The following is an 18,429-nucleotide window of genomic DNA, read 5'->3' on the forward strand; positions in this document are numbered from 1 at the left end:
ACAAGCATTTTATTTTTACTTTTTAAAAAATATTTTATTTATTTGTTCATGATAGACACACACACAGAGAAAGAGGCAGAGACACAGGCAGAGGAAGAAGCAGAAGCAGGCTCCATGCCAAGAGCCCAACTTGGGACTCAGTCCCAGGTCTCCAGGATTGTGCCCTGGGCCAAAGGCAAGTGCTAAACCACTGCACCACCCAGCAATCTCCCTCATAAGCATTTTAAAGCAGGCATAGTAAAAATGCTTCAAAGAGCAATTACAAATACACTTGAAACAAATGAAAAAACTGGAAGGACTCAGCAAAGAAACAGAGGCATACAGAAGAATGAAATAGAAATTTTATAACTGGAAAATACAATAACCAACATAACAATCTCACTCGATGGGAATAATAGAAGAAAGGAAATAACAGAGTGAAGGAGCAGTGAATCTAAAGATAGAACAATTGAGAATTTGCCCCATCTGAACACTAGAAGGAAACTAGGCTGGAAGAAAGGAAGAAAAGAGGAAAGAAAGAGAAAGAGGAAAGAAAGAAAGAAAGAAAGAAAGAAAGAAAGAAAGAAAGAAAGAAAGAAAGAAAGAAAAGAAAGATTGCACCCTGAGATGTAATTTGACACCACACAAGTTTTTTGGTATCTGAGATTGTGTCTTATAGAGATGGTACCTCATTATAAAATATCTATTTCAAATAATTCCTGCTTTAGAGCTGTGGCAATTAATTTATTTGGAGGTAACTTTTCTTGTCTTGGGAAGATATGACTGCTCTATGGCAGAGATAACATAAAGGGCTTTCTTTCAAAATAATTATGAAGAGAAACAGAATATTTAAGCTTAAAATACTTTTTAGAAATGTGTAAAAGCAGTTTATAAATTGTACTATGTGAAGAATACAAGCTGTTAATATTTTAGTCCAACCCCTTTCTTTTATGTGGGATGAATGTGAGGACAAAAGAAAATAAGGGACTCCCTTAAGGCGAACACCTAATTAATGACAGACTTGGCACTGGATCCTAGGTCCAACAGCAACTAGTTAATAAATAACTAGTTAATAAAATAAATTTAGAAAGAGAACCTTATCCATAAGAAAAGAGATATGAATTTTAGTACCATCTGTTCATTGGAAGTCATATTCCAGAGTTCATGAGAAATTAATTTTTTAAAAACACACAGCATTGTGAAAGATGTCAAAATACTATCAAAACATGCCTAAGGAGAACCTTATAATCAAGATACCCTGTTGCTGAGCAAAATACAAACTTATCTAGAGCAAAACTTTTCTTGCATATCGGCTAACGGGAATTATGGAATCAGTGGTGATAAGAGATAGCTTAAAACAGTGCTAATTGCTTTCCATGGATATTTTGCTTCTTCATCAAGGAAAACAGGCCTTTATAAGGAATGAAAGGTTGAGGGGGAAAACAATGGGTTGCTTCAGGACTTGAAAACAGAAGTAATTGATAAGAAAAATATGTCTCTTGCATGGGCAGAGAGGGGTATCTGTTTCTGTCTCCATACAAAGTACAAGAAACTTCACAATTTCCACAACTGCGTTTCCGATTTTAATTCGTCTACATTTTCGTTCACCGATTCTGCCTCCATCCCCGATCACTGAAAACAAATCAAACTTCTGCTTTGTCGTTGCTGGGAAACTGAGTTTCATTGTTACACTCAAGCAAACAGAGTTAGGGATATTTTGAAAGGGAGATCCCGAAGGGATGCCCCTATATAAAACAGCAAATCATAACTGGCAAATGAGTTGCCATAAACATCTGCACTATGGCACGTTACTCAGAACACTAGCAACCTCCAAAATGCAGAAACGTGTGATTTTAGAGTTGGGCTCACTCTTTCGTCCCCCAGATTAGAGGCCGTGGTATGCTGGACTGGATTAAACCGAGGAGGAATCTGTTTATCCCTCCGCTTTTAACACCAATCAAAAGCACTGTCCCTCTCTTGAAGGTGCTGAAATGCAAAGCAAGCTCCTTGCTCCTTTTCTCTCTCTTGGTGGCATTTGAAAGTGTAAAGCTTTGAATACCAATTGCTTGAACTGGACATATGTGAATCTCTTCTAATCCTACTAATCCTGTCCCCAAGTGCTTCTTTGTATGTGGAGGCAGCACACATAGATCTAAGTAAAAGTGGCCATAATCCTGGAAATGTGGAAAAATGTCCCAGTGTGAGAGATGCAGAGGGACCTGCCGAAGAAACTATTGTGTAGTTCAAGGAAAAGAGAAAATATGAAGGAGCCCTCTCACCTTTCCTGAGCTCCTGGGAGGAGAGCAAACCCCACGCAGCAGGACACCTCCCTTGCAAACAGCCTTGGTGCACTTGAGCAAACTCACAGACCCGAGACTTAGCAAAGGCTGAGAAATTCACCCGGCGGCTGCTTTCAGTGGCTTGAACCCAGCAGGCCAGGCCGCAGGGACGTGCGGACTTCATTATGCCCCAGAGTTTCCTTTACAAGGAGCCGGCGTGTTTACAGATTTCTGAGCCGGGGCTCCTGCTGCAAACAGAGGGGGGAGGGGCGGAACACTCTGTTGAAAACCCAAGAAATAAAATAATCCTACAGACGCAACCTTGTCAGGACTTTTCAAACAGAAGCAGGAGACAGACGGCCAGTTTCTAAATGACTGTTTTGCCCAGACAACCCTGGCTCGGTCCTGACTGCGATTGTCAGTGAGGAGGGACGGCAGCTTTTGAACTTTCTAAAGGAATAGTGGCTGCTTTTCCCATCCTCGTGAAGAATGCGTGAATCCATCCATTCACAAATAATAACTTCTGCAAACAGACCATTTTAAAGTTTGTGGCATATTTGCTTACTGATTTTTGAATCCAGTTATGCGGGCAGCCCGCTGATTAGCAGAAAGTGTTGAGTGTTTTTTTTTTTTTTTAAAGAATAGAAAATTTCAGTTGTACAAGACTTGTGAGAAAGATAATGTAGATATTGCCATTTCCACGTGAAGTTTTTGAAAAGGTATTATAGTTATACTAAATACAGTTCGTTTATCTGAATGGATACAGTTTTTTCAGCTCAAGTGAGCCTGAAGTATTTTAGAAGATCCATGAACAAACACAACAAAAAGATGCATGGACACAACACTCCATCCAGGTGGTTGTTGTAATTTAAAGTTGTCTCAGGACACACAATTGAAACATCTTTATTTCTTCTACTTCTTAGATCTGTTTCTGTTGTTGTTCATTTGTCATTTTTAAAAAGTATTAATTGCTTTTGGAAACTATGTGGAAAATTCTAGGCAGACGATATTTTCAAAGCCCAGGACCTGGTAGGGAAATGGTCTTAATTAATTAATTAATTTATTATTATTATTATTTTTAAGATTTTATTTATTTATTCATGAGAAACACAGAGAGAGAGAGGCAGAGACACAGGCAGCGGGAGAAGCAGGCTCCATGCAGGGATCCTGATGGGGGACTTGATCCCGGGTCTCCAGGATCACACCCTGGGCTGAAGGTGACGTTAAATCGCTGAGCCACCCGGGCTGCCCAAGTCTTACTGTATGTAATACTGAAAGAGAAATTTGTACCATAAGTAACCAAAATAGAGTATAGAATGTTTAATGTAATAGAAGCCAAATATATATAAATAAACAACTGCAGAAATGGCCAGCTTCTTCCACACCAGAAAGAAAAGTTGAGATAGTTTTGAATAAAAATAGTAGGCTGGGAGATGTTGTGGAGCTGAAGCCAAGAGCAAAACACAAACAAACAAAACCTTCCCCCGAAAGAGACCTTTTTTAAAGGTCTTGTTACTTTAACAAAACTTACTATGTGTCAGGCACTATTCTAACGGACTGAACAAATGATAACACACTGCAGCATCATTAACAGCCCCATGGAATGGTTTTGTAATTATCCCCATTTTACAGATGAGGGAAATGAGGGGGTCAGAGAGGCAGTATAACCTGGTCCAGGCCTGTAGCTCCTGAGCCAACCAGCTCCTGGCCTCTCCTCAGCTGCCTTTGCGTCTGACATACCTGTTCTGAACATATTATTGTCTAGATCTAAAATGTACAATAGTTAAAAAAAAAACTAACATAAACACTTTAAGAGCATTAATGATAAGATAAAGAAAAGCAGAATGAAGGCCACGATAGTCTGCATCTCCTGGTAACAAATTCCAGTACAAATGTGAATCTCAGGGAGCTAATAAGTGTTTGTGAGATTGTCAGAAATGAGCTCTAAGAAAGTTCTCAGTGAAAGTGATGGCATTCAAATCCCATTGAATTCTTCCATATATCCTGAAATCCTAAGAAATATTTCTCAAATGCGTAGTTTCAAAGATCTCCACAAAGTAGAACACTGAGGCATTTATTTAGACCAGATCTGTGACCTTCGGAGAACAATTTCCCCCATGTGTGACTTAGTTTCTTTATCTGTAAAACAAACTTGAAGGTCTGATCTATCTCTAAAATACTTATGGTTCTGTAAGGAGTTACAGGGTTAGGGGACTACAAGTTAAATAGGACTTGGCCTTGGGATTCAGTTACCTATGTCAGAGACCTCTTGTCCCCTGCTCACATCTTTAGCCCATGTTTTCCTAAAGCCTTTGCTATTGGTAAACAGCTTCACACATGGGCACTTGACACTTCTCAAGTCTCATCTTTTGCACCATGGCTTCTGATGCCAGAGTTGGTCTTGTACATGCATTAGACCTGGAAGGGCAAGGGAGTTCACAGCCCATCAATGACATCCCATGACCCTGGATCAATGAGGGAGGGGAAATAGTGGATAGATGTACTTTTATTCTGTCCCCTGGCAGATGATTCTGAGGTGCTTTTATTCAGCTCTTCAGAGGGTCTTGAATGGACAGAACCCCAATTACCCACACTGGTCACCGAAACAAATGCAATCGGACTATATTAAAAGGTGTACGGTGTTTGGAATTCGGGAGATGTTACTATATTCCTACATAAACTCATCAATCCCCATGTATTTGCCACTACATCTAATAAAAACATGGACAGGGAGCATTGGCTCAGGAGGATTTAGCAAGAATACAGAAAGAACTAAAAGCTGTGTCAGAGAACTCAACAGGTTGAGTCTGGAGAATAGTATTCATCAGAGAGCATAATTTATATTATTAAATGTTAGAAGAATTTTTCTTTGGTCAATGGGTGGAAGCCAAAGAAAGACAATTTTAAAATAAATTTTTAACAATTAGAAACTTGAAAAGAGGGTGAATTGCTTTGTCATATAGCATATGTCCCAATCAGAATGAATTGAATGGCTCTTGGCAAGAAGGAGAAGGGGCTAGCTGAACTCTCAGATAAAGTACATGTAGCTTTCATTTGAAATCTGACTTGGCAAATGTAAATCTGTGCTGGGTTCTAACATTGTTTCATGGAACTTATGTGAAATTTGTAACATTGCAGGAAATTCTGACCATAAAACAAAACAAGAAAAATGAGATTGATTTCTGATTAACTAAATTCACACTTGCAACATATGCCAAATGTGGCAAAAATGGTTAATCTCAATTCATTAAGAGAATTAATGAAGAAGTTAAGCTATTTGTCAAGTATCAGACTATAACTGAGACTCAGCTGATTGCATTGCATTGCATGGAATTTTTGACTAGAATTCTAGTATATGGAGGAGACTCTTTGAGAATTAAAGGGCGGGAAGAAACTTTCTGAAATCCACCTTGCCAACTTTTTCCCATGCGCAGGAACCTGTGTGGTTTGCAGATGAAGAAAAGGACTTGGGTGGAGAACTCTACCTATAACCTAATTGATGATGGATGACCTTTTACTAAGCTGAGATTTATTCTGTATGTTAAGAGAAATGTGATAATGCTATTTTAAAAATATTTCTAATATAAACTACTGATTAGTTGGGTGTAGTGCAGCCTTGGAAAAATGTCTAAGCAGGAAAGTGATATCGATTTTCTTATTACTACCTTAATTGTTGATTCCTGTTGGAGCAGTCTTCCAGCTTCAATACTGAATTCCAAGATCAAACAAGATCTTCCTAATTACTAGGGTAATGAGTACAAGCTCACAAGCAGAGTTATGTTCATAAGTACACGTTTCAAAGCATCCTGAAACAAAATAAGATTTATAAAAAAAGATTTTATTTATTTATTCATGAGAGACACACAGAGAGAGGCAGAGACACAGGCAGAGGGAGAAGCAGGCTCCCTGCAGGGAGCCCGATTGATCCCGGGTCTCCAGGATCAGGCCCTGGGCTGAAGGCAGCGCTAAACCTAGGAGCCATCCGGTTGGCCCATTAAGATTCTAATTTTGGCTCTAATCCAGTATACTTGGCCTCTCTTAGAATACACCAAGGGAGGACATTTTGTGCAATGCGCACTATTAAAAAATGTGAAATTTAAGCAGGAACATGTGCACGGGTATCCATAAAACCCTTTTGAGTTGTCTTTCTTATCATGTCTAAGGACCGCGGGCAAGTTCCTTTTGGTCCTGCACCCTGCTCACATTTCGTCAAGTTCCTGAACCAATTGGTTTTTCAGTCCACGGTGAGTCAGCTGGAGCTAGCACACGCTTTCTTCTGGAATGCAAGCCGGAGCTGTTGGTTCAGACCCTGGTTCCACATTGGGAGCTACTAAAGGTGTGCTCCTAAGGCCGTCTCTTGGTTAGTCCTCAATAGCATTTCTTGGTCCACAGTCCAATTTCTGTTATTTTTGCATTCTTTTATTCTTTTAATGTACATAGGAAGAAAAGGCTATTGCTAATTACTGTCTCAGAAGTCAAAAGCTGCAAAGTTGGTGGATGTGGGTACTTAAAGCTGTTAGAATACTCACTACTTATCTCTAAGACTCCAGTGTCAGGATAAGTTGGACACAAAATGAGTTAGAATGACACTAGGTCACTTGCCATCCTTGAGAAAATTTCCATGTGGCGAGGTACATCATAAAACACCACATAATCTCCAACCCAGTGGCACATCCCTGTTACGTATTAATCCGGCTATGAGAGACCCAATGCTTAGTCAAAGAATGGGGTCCTCAAGTTCCAAAAATTGTGAGCCATCTTCTGGCACAGCACATCTGCTTATTTTATGTCTAAGAACTGTGGTCCTGGAAACTATTTTTTTGGTACCTTTATAAAGTGAGTGTCTTTTTGATTGCATAATTATTTATGGTAAAGTTTATACAGATGTGTTCAATAGGTATTTTATTTTCTCCCATTATTCAGTTCATTAGAAATATTTTAAATTCAACTCTTGTGAAGATGAGTTCCAGAAAGGAAAGTTAACCTCAGAAGTATTATCAGAAGCTATTTAAAGTAGCTATAAGATGGTCTCTGTCTCTGTCTCTCTTTTTCTCCAATTGAGTCATACCTTTGAACTTATTCTTTGGAAGTTTAGGGAATACTGATTTTTTTTTAATACTGGGGAAAAAATAAGGCTTTTTTTCCCTCCAAACACCTTGGGCAAATCACATGTTTAAAATTTGTTCTTGTATTTATTGGTTTTGCAAAAGAAGGTGTTGTCTTACACAGTATTTGCAATCAAAAGAAAAACATTTGTTTGAGAAAAGGCAGTTTGTGAAAAATGTTTCTGGTCTTTTATAATTCTCATTAAAAGAATATCTGGCAAATTAATAAAAATAAAGTAAGAACTTGAAAAGTGACAAAATTTTACTTAGACAACGTAGAATTACAATAGCCATTATGGGGAATGGTCAGTTAGGCAAAATTGTTGATTTAAGAAGTGCACTTGAGGGTGTGTGGGTGGCTCAGTCAGTTAAGTGCTCAACTCTTGATTTCAGCTAAGGTTGTGATCTCAGGATCATAAGGTATGAAGCCTGCTTAAGATTCTCTCTCCCTCCCCCTCTACTACGCTCATCGGCCCTGTCAAAAAAATAAAAAAGTGCACTTGAAAGCAAGGGTTCCCAAATCAAACAAACAACAGAATGGGATGCCTATTTTAATTGGCACCCACAAGCCTCCAATAGCTTCATTGAAAGATCTATTGCAAAAGGCTAATGAAAATTTAAGGACACAAGAGGTACTTAAACAAGAGACAATAAGACTGATGTGATGCCTCTTGCTTTCCTCTATCCTCCTTTGCCTCAGTATTCATGTCCTACTAATCCTCTATCTGAATTATCTTTCTGCTCTGAAGAGACTATTAAATAATTGCCTTTTAAAATACATCACCCGGGAAGCCTGGGTGGCTCAGTGGTTTAGCACCGCCTTTAGCCCAGGGCATGATCCTGGAGACCCAGAATTGAGTCCCACGTCGGGTTCCCTGCTTGGAGCCAGCTTCTCCCTCTGCCTGTGTCTCTGCCTCTCTCTCACTCTCTCTCTGTCTCTCATGAATAAATAAATAAAATCTTAAAATAAATAAATAAATAAAATACATCACCCAAGGCTGCAGGCAATCTTCAGATAGCTTTCACATCTTGGCCAAAGTCAAAACCAAGAGCCATAGTTAAAGAATTTCTTAAACCTAAGGAGGATCCCTAAAAGTTTCCTGAAGAATTTAGAAGCCTTATTAGGGCCTATGAGTTGGAGCTGGTTGTGTACAGGGTGGTAGGATGTGGTGAAGCCCCCAAATGGACGCAGGAAGCAGAATGGCATAACCCCGAGGATAATAAGCAAGATCTTTGCTCTTCAATGTGGTCCCCTATGGACCAGAAAATACTGCAAAACAGCAACTAATCTTTTGGCAGTTATTCCTAGAGTCTTCCCTGCCCACACTGACTGGTCTGTTTTTCAAACAAGTAAACAACAAAAAGATGAATCTGGGCAGACTTTAAAGCCTCTCTGGAAGCTCTTTTTCCATGGCATTTTGGGTTTCATACAATAAATGAAGTCCCCTCCCCCCATCCCCTCTCTATCTGCCTTATTTGTAAATAAATTATCTCCAAAGATCAGTGGACTCGTTAAAGGGCAGAAAATAGTATGTAATGGCACTGGTCTGATTTAACTGATGACTGTCACTGAGCACTTTGAAAGGACTTTGGAACAAGACTGTAAATGAAAGTCCTCCAAGTTCTTAGCCTTATAGCTGCAACAGCCCCAGGCCCAGAAACCAAAACAACAACCTGTGCCTTCCCCACTGCACCCTCTAATGGGATCCATTATCAAAATGCTGTCCCAGAAATAAGTGTCTCATTTGTAATCAACTAAAACACTGGGAAAAAGATTGCCCTCAAAGGTTTTGTTTAAATCCTTCTCTATCAACTCAAGTTCCCCCATATCTTCCTTTGAAGGGAGGCCCCCAGATGTGCCCCTTCCAGGTTGATGGGACTCTGAGAGATTTTCTGGTAAAACTACCAGTCATTCCTTTAAACAGCCAAGGGAAAACTAAAATTAAATGTAATAAAAATCCTTGTCAAATTCTGGTAGATACTGGAGCTACACTCTACTTTGGATCTCATTAAGAGCTTGTAGATACGATTCTGGGAAAAATGTCAGAAGCTAGCTAAGGTTGAGAATTCTTACCAGAGTCAACTTGTCTGGGTATCTTATCTACAGTACCTGGTAAGGAGAGGAAGATAAAGTTTCATACTGTTGCTTTCTTTTACAAATTCAGGCCCATTGGTTATTGGTTCCTTCTCTTCTGAGGATAGCTATCGCCTTCTCACTCGAACCCTTTTCCATTCTGAGAATCTGGCTTGGCTTTCTGCGCCTGGGCAATGCAGGTTGTTGGTTCTTATATATTCAGGCATTTCAACCATTGGGTTGGGGTGCAAAATTGTGGCTAGACAGAAAGGTGGATTGTACTCCATTTGTGACTGGGATCCTTCCAATTTGAATCCAATTTATGTAAATAAAAAGGTTTGTATTGTTACAATTAATTCACAGCTAAAATTTTAGAACAGAAACTCTAAGTTCTCTTTCCGTGTCTGTCTGTATGTTTATATGTGTCTACAAATGTATATTGTATATATGTGATATGTTTCTACCTCTGGATGGTATTACCAAACTTAATTTGTAAGAGCTCTGTTTGGTTGATTTGAAGACAAGTGCTTGTATGGATTGAGTATTCCAACATTCTCAGAAACATAGAAATTAACCCAAATGTTTTTCAAGTTCACGTGATCTAAAATTAATCTTTAGTAAATAAAAACTAGCTTAAGTTTGTTGGTTTAATTAAAACAGGCATGTCTTTAGAATTATCAACATTAAATATAATACTTTTATTCTACCTAGGCTTATTAAAGGTCAAGTAAGTTCTTTATTTTTCTTAAAAGATTTGTTAGCAAGAAAAATAACTTTGGATGATGGCTTACTTTGTCTAATGTCTCATGGAGTTTTCATAGGTAGTCTAAATATAACTGCTAAGAAACATGACTTAAATAGATATAAGTGGGGTAAGAGTTTTTAGGTGAATTTTGCAGCAATGATTATGTTTTACGGTATGTTTGCTTGAAAAAGATTCTAAAAATGTTTTCAGTTACTTGAAACTTCAGAGTTTTGCTAAGTTAAGTTAAATGATGGATAGTCATTGACTATCTAATTCACTTCCAAATAAGATCAAATCCTGAAACATTACTTAACAAAGGTTTATCTATTTTTGGCTTCTTATTAATAATAAACTTAAGATATGTGGGTCTCTAAGTAAACATTTTGTGCCCCTTTGAAAAATTTACTGTGAAGGAGAATGTACTTCTAGAAATGAGAAAATGTATTTATAAATCCGCCAGTCTGCAGAATGCTAGTGTAAGAGACAGGTTACAATTGCTTATTTCTTACTTTTCACTACAAAGTGAGGATTTTAATCAATATATATAGTTAAAAGTACTTAGAAATAATAAGGGTAAAAGGAAACAACTCTATATGAAAGGTAGAGAAGGAAAGTTGAGTGAGGGATGCTTGGGTGGCTCAGCGGTTGAGCATCTGCCTTTGGTTCAGGGCATGATCTCAGAGTCCCGGGATCGAGTCCCATATCGGGCTCCCTGCATGGAGCCTGCTTCTCCCTCTCCTGTGTCTCTGCCTCTCTCTCTCTTTGTGTCTCTCATGAATAAATCAATAAAATCCTTTTAAAAAAATGAAAGTTGAATGTTCAAAATAGAGAAAAAGAAAAACTAGGACAAAACTGTAGAAGTTTTATGGAAAAGGAATCTTGGAAAAGGAATTTGGATAAACTGCAAAGATTGAAATTAATTTCTTCAAGCTTTTTTGAAAAAATAAGTTTCATTTTCAAAGTATATTAGTAAAAAATTAGAATTTGGTTTTCTATTAAAAGGACAGTTTTCTTGGGCTTTCTGTATGCTTTTGATAACAAATTATGAAAAGTTTCTTTACCTTTTAAGTAATCTGCCTAAGTAACAAAGATTTTGTGTCTTACCAAGATAATTTAGTGTGCTTCATGTTATCTTTATCAAGTCTTTGATTACTTAAAACAAAGAACAAAATAAGCAAAAAAAACCCCAAAAAAACAAAAATCAAAAAACTTCTCAATATTAAAGGAGCTAACTTTTTCTCACCACTCTGTAAACTTCTGTATTTGCCTTTGATGTTTTCTATAGTCATTTTTGTTAAGTGAATATTTTTTTTTACAAACTCCCCATATATCAAATTCTAAATAAAACCTTTTAGACCTGAAGTTAACTTTGGGATTTTCTAGAGGGTTCTTGAAAAATCTCAAACAATTTGTTCTTTCTCTTTATAAAAAGGGAGATATTAAATGAATTATGCTTATTTGGTATGTTAATTATGTGGTAAGCATTGTCAAATAAGAAGTAACACTTCTTTATGTTGTATTTGTATAAGTATATGTTATAAGTGTTCTAGAAATTATATGCAATTTTTAAAGTCTGATGTGTACTGGTATAATGTTATCAGTCATTATCTTAAAACCTTATCTTAAAATTATTATCTTAAAACATTGTATGTTACTGAAATAACCAAATTTCCTTATCAATCCCATTATACTTAGCTCTCATCAGATCTTTAACAATGGGCATTTGTAAGTTGTCATTTATGGACAGTTATTGTTCTACTCTGATGATTTTGCAAAAGTGAGACTTATGTGAAAAGGACCCTACCAAGAACTCTCAATTATTGACACTGCTGTCAAGGTACAAAGTGTTGAACCTTGGATGCATAGCTTACAACTAAAGAAAGCTCCATTTAACATCTAGTCCAACTCAGGTCCCTACTTTATTGTGTCAGACTCCCTAACTCTGGGATCTATTTACCTATCCCTAACAACCCCTAACCTGGGGAACCTTGATTCTGGATTCTTGATTCTCTGCACAAAGATTGGAACACAAGACAAGAGTCATCAAAATTAAACTGTTAGTGGTCTACAGTTCCTGAAATTTTACTGGCCTCTCTGGCTGTCACATTTCCAGTCTTGAGCCATAGATTCAAACAGGAATTACTGGAAAGTATTCTTGACTCCAAGTTAGCATCCTCTGGTAGATCACTGCTCTGTTGGCTAGGAGTAAGTACAAATGAGGCTATGACCAGGAACCTCACCTTAACCCTTGGAGATATTGCAGAATCTGTTGCTAAAGCAATAGCTGCCCTTCAAAAATTCCTAGATGCTATGGCCCAAGTTGTTTTGGGGAATAAGATAGCTCTTGATTATCTTTTTAGGAGAGCAAGGATGTGTTTGTCCTATGGCCAATACCACTTGCTGCACTTGGATTGACATTTCTGGGGAAGTCGAAATTCTGGGATCCCTGGGTGGCACAGCGGTTTAGCGCCTGCCTTTGGCCCAGGGCGCGGTCCTGGAGATCCGGGATCAAATCCCACGTCAGGCTTCCTGTGCATGGAGCCTGCTTCTCCCTCTGCCTGTGTCTCTGCCTCTCTCTCTCTCTCTCTCTGTGACTATCATAAATAAATAAAAATTAAAAAAAAAAAAAGAAATTCAAAAGATCACTTGTCTTAAGAAAGTGACCTTACAATGAGGTCTTTCTTTGATTTATTTGATTCTGATTGGCTTGGGTCTTGGAAGCCGTGGCTCTGAAGTACATTTCAGACATTGGGAATTTTTCTGCTTATGATAATCATAGTAGTCTTTTTGCTGTGCTGAGTTCTCTCAAAACCTTTAAATAGTATGTTCACATGTGACAGCCATCAAGCAAATGATCATCTTAAGACCAGAATATCAGAAAGAGAATGAAGAGAATGAAGGACTTAAAGAATTTGAACTTGAAGTTGTGACCCGTGAATACCATAGAAAGATTCAGCAAAAAGATGTAACACCTGATTAGCAGAAACTAGAGAACTTCAAAGGGGTAGCCTGGAGTAACACTACGAGAACTTCAAAGGGGTAGCCTGGAGTAACATTAATACCTTAAATTTTGATCACATCTCTCAAGACTCAGAGTGTGATCAAAAAGGGGAGAATAGGTAAAAAGAAGAAAAGTCCCCAAATAGAGTCACTTATGCTAAGCCCCACATCACCAAACCTAGATTTACCTTAATTACAGTTTGTCTTCTCCAAGAAATGGAATCTTAAACCAGGAATCACCTGGTTAGTATTAATGAGGTAATACTAACCTGATACGTGATAGACTCTTGCTCTCCTAAAGAAAAATACCCTTGCCACAACTAATCCACTTTTTGTTAGTATGACTCACTTGTCCCCTCACTCTTTTCTGCCTGTAAAAGTCTTTTTGTACAGCTTTTCTATGCCTCTTTTTATCTGCTCTATAGAATGCAGCCCAATTCATGAGTCACTGAAAAAAAGCCGATACAATCTTTGATATTTACTCATTTGAATTTTTTAACATTACAAATCATCTAAAGCAGAAAATGCAGGCCATCATTGCCCATGCAAAATGGTAGAAAAATGGGGTTAACAGAAGAAAAAATATGACATTTAATGAATGAAATGGAATTAAAAGCCAATGGGCATTTGATTTCTCTTATCCACACTCCTTACATGTAGACAGGAAAATAGCTCTTGGGGCAGTTCATCCCATTGCTTCCTTTCTTAATTTTCTTTTGGTTATCCTTGTAAGAATGGGAAAGAACTGGCCCTCACCCAAGAAGCTTTGTTGTTTTTTTATCCCCCAAGCAAAACTCATCAATAATCTGAAATGGTTTAACACCCCTTGTTGGTATTATTTAGGTATTTCTGAGAATGCTAATGAACAATTCAATTTGGCACTTTAGAAAAACACAATCTGGTAGTGTTATTTGGCTGTTATTCACACTTGCTAATGATTGACTCTCTTTGGCTTTTATGTGTTGGAGTCCAACCCACCACGTTTTTCAGGGGGCAGGGCTGAAAAGCAAGTAACTAGCTTATCATAGGTGAAACTTGTAAGCTTGAGGTTTAAACTGGGGCCTGCTTAGACACTACCTACTCAACACAAGACTAAATGGAACAAAATAAAGTCTGGCCATGTTCATCAGGGTCGCCATTGTGGTGGCATGCAAATATTTACCAGGCATTCATTGTATGGGAACACTGTGTTAAATACATTACCAGGCAAGGTAAACAGACATAGTCCTTGACCTTCTGAGGTGTTATAACCTAAAAGTGTGGGGGCAATAGAGATAAATATATAAATGATTAAAAGCAAATATTCTGTGCTCACTCTTTTCCTAGTGCTCACCAGATAGAGGCGCAGGAGAAACACTTAACATTAATCGAGCACCTGAAAACAGTTTCTGTTTCTGACTTTTTTCTTTTCAGGAGAAAGATAAAAAGCAAGCATAATTCTCCCTTCCCTCAGTTTTCTAGATGGAACATTGGAACATTATCAATTGTATTTCATTAATTCCAGGGAATATAGTCCAGGAGACAAGTTACATCTAGAAAAACCCAGAAGTCAATAACTATACAAGTTTATATAAGGATGAAGTTGTTCTATTATTAGTTTTGCAGGAAGAGCTGTGTTGTCCTGACCTTTTTACTTTCTTAGAGCAACATCTCTATGCCCCTCCACTCTATTGCATGCTTTTCTTATTTTTCTGTCTGAGAAGAAATCTTTAAGGGATATGGAACTTATAGACATTATATCTAAATAGCACTTTCGTGCTTTGGTCATTTGTTGCCAGGAATTATTCTGGGAAAATGATAGCTCTGGAAGGTCAGCTAATCCTAGCCACCACTCAATCCCATGGTGGAGGTGGGGGTGGAGAGCTCAGTGTTCCCAGATGTAGAGGGATGAGCAGGGGATTAATCCCCTCTACAAACATATCCTCTCCTGACCCATATGTGCATCGAGGGTAAGAAGTTTCAGTTGAAACATTCCTTTCTTTCTTTATTTGTGTAACTCAGAAAGTAGGCTACCCTCTGCTTAGTGATGAGGGGTTCCAGTTCGGCAGATAGGAAAGATACTGAGTGATTCTAGCAGATTTCAGTACCAATTCTACCCCCCAGGCAATAAGGGAGAATCAGTTATGTATGGGTTTATAAGAGCTTGAGGTCTGGGATTGTTAATCTTCCATTTCTCTCTCTCTTTTAAAGACTGGTTTAAATAAGACTGATACCAAGGCACCTGTGTGGCTCACTCTGTTGAGTGTTTAACTCTTGCTTTTGGCTCAGGCCATGAGCTCAGGGTTGTGAGAGCAAGCCCCACCACCTTGGAATCCACACTGGACCTGGAGTCTGCTTGAGATTCTCTCTCTCTCTCTCTACCCCTCATCCTATGTGGGCATGTACCCACTAAAAATAAATAAATAAATAAAACTTTAAAAAAATAAGACTTTGGGGTGCCTGGGTAGCTCAGTGAGTTAGATGTCTGCCTCCAGCTCAGGTCATGATCCTGGGGTCCTGCAATTGAGCCCCACTGAGCTCCCTGCTTAGCCAGAAGTCTGCTTTTCCCTCTTCCTCTCCCTCTGCCTCTCTCCTGCTAATGCTTTATCGCTCTCTCTCTCAAAAAAAATCTTTAAAAAAACCCAAGACTGATATCTGGCCTAAATAATATTAAACTATATTAATTAAAAGAGTAAATAAATATATAATGGTTTGACAGGTAACTTGTAGAGATAGTATCTCCCAATCAAGTATATTATCATATTAAATTATTGAATGTTTTTTTCATTTTATCACAGATAGTGGCTTTGATTGAGACAATGGAGTGAAACCTCAAAACATTTTGAGTTTAATAAATCTCATTACTAGCAGAATGACTATCATCAATTATTCCAAATCAGATCCAGTAAATTCTGCCGGCTACTCATTTTCCAAAACTTGATCACAATGCTTTAAAGTGACAAAGAGAGGTTCTTTATCTTTAAATCCATTTGCTTTTTACCATATTAGTACAATTTATTTGTGATGTTGTTCAAGCATTTGTTTAATGTAAACTCTGTAGCAATTCATTTATAGTTTGAAAACCATAAACAGGCTGTTGGCAGCAACTTCTGTGGCACTGGGTATGTGAAATATATGTACAGAATTAGGAGATACTAATATTGTTTAAACTATAATATAAATTTATTTAGATTTTAATGTCAACATGTGCCATTGTAGCCATCTAAGTACACTTAAAACATAGAGAATCTAGGGGTGCCTGGGTGGTGCAGTTGGTTAAGCGCCCAACTCTTGGCTCAAGTCATGATCTCAGGATCATAAGATTGAGCCCCAAGTCAGGCTCCATGATCAGCAGGGAGTCTGTTTGAGTTTCTCTCCCTCCTCTGTCTACCCCTCCTCCTGCTTGTACCTGTCTCTCTAAAATAAATAGATCTTTAAAAATACGTAGTGAAAACAAATACATAGTGAATCCATTATGAGAGATGTCAACAGCTTTTCATCAACTCAGTTTCAGATGAGGAAACTGTAGCCCACAGGATTAAGGCAGGGTACTTAGAGCAGACAATAAAAAGCACCCATCTTGTCACAAATGAAATTTAGCCTAAACTATTCACAAGTCAAGGAGAGAACTGATCCTTAAATTCTGACCCTTAAAACCCCTGCTGAACCCTGGTGTGAAAAAATATTCTGAACCAATAGCAAACATCACTCGATTTTTCTAGAGTATACTTCAAAGCTTTTCTTTACTTAAAGAATAAACAAAACAATATTTTGCATATGTATAATATTACCGTATCCTTTATGAGTGCTATTAATCTTCATAGTTGAAACAGCAGAAATTCAAAGAAAGTTGTTCACTGATGTTTTCACAGCTGGTAGAGAGGACAGACAACATCACCACCATATTTAGTTATGGGTATAGGGAGGTTGCTGATTTTCATTAGATTTTCAGTTTCAAGTGCAGGCATTTGCTGATAGGATAAAGCCATTTAAGACTGTTGAGGAAAAAAGATGGTAGAATTGAAGGGATTCCCAGCTGCCACTTTGAATAGGGATTTCTGGAAGCTTCTCAGGCTTTGGAATATTAAATGGCACTCAAATGAGTGGTCTCAGTCCAGTTATAGAAATGAAAGCATGAGTAGTCCTTAGGCACTACTGAATAATCAAATAGATACATTGGCTCATTTACTATTATTTCTTGATTATGGGTTCACTACTTCAAAATAAAAATATTTAAACTCAGGAAAATATGTTGAATATTGAATGGACTATAAGACATTATAGTTCTTCCCACAACATTTAAAATTCCCAGCATCTAATGCTTATTGAGATTCTCTCTGTCCAGGTCAATAGAGTAAAAAAGATAGCTCTTAATGATCACAGTTGCCAGATCTTTTTAATTACTAGTGTTCTAGAAGTAACAGGTGAATTCTTTTGCCTAGTGGTTCCCCCAGTATTTTCCAAATGAAAAAGGCTTCATTTGACTGACCTGTCACAAAACAGTTACAGGATTTAGCCTGGAAAATTGTCTAACTTTCAAAGATTGTTATTGAAGAACGTTTTAGGAGATCCCTGTGAATGCTTTGAAAGAATTGTGAATGTTCTGATTTCGAGCTTGTTTAAAAGAAACATGGTACTCAAGAGCTGCGACAACAAACCTTCTCACTTAGTTGAAGAAAGTGCTAACTAAATGCATTCCAGGTATTCACCTTTTTTCTATTTCTGCCTGCTGTTGAGTCTCTACAGGGTATATCAAGAGGCTCTAAAATGATTTTATCATCTAACCTCTGGAGTTTACCAGTTACTGTTGGAACTCCTGCTCTGGTCAGAGTAAATTCAGAAAAAATAATTATGCAGGACCAAGCTGCTAGGAGGGATGTTGGGGACATGTCGACTCACAATAGAACATTGATATCACAATGAGAATACAGCAATAGAATAGTAACATAACCCCAGCTACTGGTCTATACTAGGAATATGCCCATATCAGCCTTAAATTCCACCCTGCTCAATCTTTTTAAGTCATATGGATGCTGGAGTCTTTTTTTTCCTTTGTGGCTATTTTCTAGATTTCCTGAATCTGGGCTCTTTCAGTTCTGTCTCCATCCAGCTTTGATATATTTGTGTTTGGTGTACCCCTCTCAGTGAGCTTCAATTATGTGAAAGAGAAGGGACCAGTGGTGGTTGTGTGGACTTTTTTCCTCCCACTCCCTTCCTTTTGTGTCATTCCTTTTCTCCAAGGACATGGAAGAAGGAGAAGAGAGAGAG

At 38.0% G+C, this 18,429-nt stretch overlaps 1 long non-coding RNA gene across 4 annotated transcripts; it reads right to left on the reverse strand.

The window, feature by feature from the left end:
- Nucleotides 1–3,386: 3,386 nt before the first annotated feature.
- On the reverse strand, nt 3,387–18,056 carry LOC140614409 (uncharacterized). Of its 4 annotated transcripts, none has more exons than XR_012015301.1 (5): nt 17,947–18,056; nt 16,953–17,156; nt 14,386–14,433; nt 5,924–6,064; nt 3,387–3,529 (listed from the first exon to the last, which is right to left on the reverse strand). It is a non-coding gene; the product is annotated as an uncharacterized lncRNA (long non-coding RNA). The 4 variants fall into 4 exon arrangements; XR_012015408.1 differs by having other exon boundaries at nt 17,651–18,045; XR_012015375.1 differs by lacking the exon at nt 14,386–14,433.
- Between the last annotated feature and the right edge of the window lie 373 nt (nt 18,057–18,429).

The sequence above is a fragment of the Canis lupus genome, chromosome 1 (assembly GCF_048164855.1).
Source record: "Canis lupus baileyi chromosome 1, mCanLup2.hap1, whole genome shotgun sequence".
Classification (NCBI taxonomy): domain Eukaryota; kingdom Metazoa; phylum Chordata; class Mammalia; order Carnivora; family Canidae; genus Canis; species Canis lupus.